This window comes from Lolium perenne, chromosome 1 (genome assembly GCF_019359855.2).
Source record: "Lolium perenne isolate Kyuss_39 chromosome 1, Kyuss_2.0, whole genome shotgun sequence".
In the NCBI taxonomy this organism is placed as follows: Eukaryota; Viridiplantae; Streptophyta; class Magnoliopsida; order Poales; family Poaceae; genus Lolium; species Lolium perenne.
Window position 1 is genome coordinate 87181035 of NC_067244.2, and position 3225 is coordinate 87184259.

Below are 3225 nucleotides of genomic sequence, written 5' to 3' on the forward strand. Positions count from 1 at the left end.
GGACTGTTGCTGAATTAGCTTAGATGCTGAGACTGGCACTCCTGTAATCAAAGCACCATTCTTCAGGGTAATTGCGATGTAGAAACAGCCGACTCCAACCAAGTTGGGTTTCCAGGGCCAAGAACTTTCGGGGCGAGCTTCCACTGGCCTCCCAGTTAGAACGCAGAACCAGCCGATTCTGACCAAATCGGCTCTTCCGGGTAAAGATTTTTTAAGGCGAGCTGCCCCCCGAGCCTTAATCAAGGCGAGAATACCGGCGAGGATGCATAGGTCATTGATCGCCAAACGTCGATGTCACAGAGGAACACCAAACCGAAAACCATCTGGACGAAAAAGTGAGCCTTGAGCCCATAGCCAGTAGGTCTTGGTCTTGCGTAACTGTACTAGAGTCGATGGCCGCGCATCGGCTTTGTATCAAAATTTTTTTTGTACGGGCCGATTTTTATCGGCCCCAATATGTATGGTACTGCGCATATATCGCGCATGTCTCGTCTGGACATGTCCTCCTGAGTAGGTGCCCCCCGAGCCGAATCTGTCAGGGCACGGCAGATATCGGCTCTGTAACTTGTACGTCGGCTTCTGATAGGACCAAGGACGAACGCACTCAGAACATGTGGTGATGATAATTTTGGCCGATTGCTGGAATCGGCCTCTATATTGATTGAAGCGCTCAGTGAAGGTCTTGTAATGTCCCTTCATAGATTTTTGGGGCCGATCACACGGATCAGCCTCACCTGGTTTGCTCATTGTTTTAATCTTGCTACTCGGTTAGGCTGGATAAAACCAACCCAACCTCTGACTTGATGCGCCTGCTGTCATCCACCTTGAGTGCATCGTATAATCGTGGAGCACTAAGCTCTGTCGGCAAGACAAACACCATGTTTGTGCCAGCCGATGTTTCATCATCGGCTTTCTTTTGCTTGGGACGCCACTCCATTCTCCGTGGACGACCCTCCTCATCCAGGGCTCGCTGAATCTTTGCCGCCAGATCAGGCCGTGCCTTACTTAGCGTATGCAGGTATAACCTTTCGGCTTCCTCCAGGCCGCGCAACCGCTGAACCCTGCGTTTTTGTGAACGGCTGAGTCCGTCAGGGCACCACCTTGGACGGTGGTACCTGTCTTCTTCTTCTTCTAGTCCCTCGTCTTCGGAATCCTCAAGATCTGCCCAACGAAGTGACTCAGCGCGTTTGCTTGGTGGTGGGAGAGGCCCTAAGCGCTCAAACACAGACACGTTGGCTGCCTCCTTCTTCTTCTTGTTGCATTCTGGGCAATTGCCGATTGTGGGCAATCGGCTCATTCTGAATCCCAGCGATGTAATCGAAGAAAGGGCAGTCCCAGTGTCTGGCGTTGTCATCTTGCTCCCTTGACTTGTCTGTGGCATGGCGCTCGTGCTCCTCCTCATCGCGATCCTGCCGACGATGTCTTCTGGCTTCTCTAGCCAGACGATCTCCTTCACCATCATAGTTGGACTGTCGGCGTTGGTCATACTGACTCACATATTTGTTGAGGAGGTGATCAGAGAGAGGTCGTTGATATCTTATGTTCTTCACTTCTCCCTCTGTGACGTAGCGCTTGCCATCATGATGGAGCCGATCGCGTGGAGCGGCCTCCTCTGTGTCCTTGCTATGAGAGCAGCTGCCCTCATCTCCATCTTTGCCAGAGTGGTTCCCAAGTCCTACCATGTTGATGCTGAACGTGGGACCTGGCTGGCAACCCTCAGGGTAGATGACTTCTACCATGTTAACGGCGGGGAAGGGCTGGGTGTCTACCTTCATGGCGTACTGGTTGAAAATTAAACGCCCCTTCTCTATCGCCGCTTGGATGTGCTGACGCCACACCCTGCAGTCGTTGGTGGCATGGGAAAGCGAGTTGTGGAATTTGCAGTACGGCTTTCCGTTTAGCTCTTGCGCCGTGGGGAACTTGAGACCTTCAGGAATCGTCAACTGTTTCTCCTTGTGCAGGAGGTCGAAAATTTGTTCAGTCTTGGTCACGTCAAAATCAAATCCCCTGGGCGGCCCTGGTGGCTTTACCCATTTGCAGGACACGGGGGTTCCTCCCCGAGTCCACTCAGCCACTGCTACTTCTTGGTCTCCCGCAGGCACTTCACCTTCCTCTGTATCGACCATGACTACTGCACGCTTGAACTTGTCTTGGTACAGGTCTGGGTGGCGCTGTTCATATGCTGATAGTTTCTGAACCATGTGCGCCAGCGAGGGATAATCTGCTTGGGAGGCCATGTCCTTGAGCTGTGTTGCAAGGCCAGCTACTGCCAACTCGACTGCTTCCTTTTCAGTTATACGAACCGAATAACATCGGTTCCTAAGATTCCTGAAGCGCTGGATGTACTCTGTCACCGTTTCTGCGCGCTTCTGACGTAGTTGTGCTAGATCGGCAATGCTGGACTCGGAAGCTTCTGAATGGTATTGCGTATGGAACTGCTCTTCCAATTGCTTCCAAGACCGGATGGAGTTTGCTGGCAAAGAGGTGTACCATCCAAAAGCCGATCCCGTGAGGGACTGTGAAAAGAGCCTCACGCGTAGCTGATCCGACACTGAAGCCGGTCCTAGTTGCGCCAAATATCGGCCGACGTGCTCGATGGAGCTGGAGCCATCTGATCCACTGAATTTGGAGAAGTCAGGGAGCCGATATTTAGGTGGCAGCGGGATCATCTCGTACTCGTCGGGGTACGGCTTGGAATAGCCGATTGCCCTTCTCTTCGGCACCATGCCGAACTGGTCTCTCAGTATGGTACTGATCTGATCCGCTGTGCTGGCTGCAGGAGATGCACTCTGAAGATTCGCCGGGGTGGCGTACTTAGCCAGCCATGTTTGCTTTTCCAGCTCTGAGCCAACTGCAGGAGCTGGGCTCGGGAGTTTCGTCGGGGTGGCGTACTTAGTTAGCCACGTCTGCTTCTCAAGCTCTGTTGTTGACGTTCCTCCTGTTTGCGCCGGAGTCCCTGACGTTGTGGCCTGGTTTGAGAGTGGCCAGTTGCCACAATCTGGCACATATGTGCACGCGTATCCTTGAGGGATCTCCTTAGGCGCCTCAGCCAAGAACTGGTAGTCACTAGGGTCACCACTGATCTTGTAGACGACGAATGCCGGTGTAGCCGGCACTTCAGCTGGTGCTGCCAACGCATATGGCAGCGGTGGACGGGACTGGAGTGGTAACTCTCCTTGATGCGTCCCGAGAGCTGGTCCTGACGGCGAGTACTGGTGGCTCATG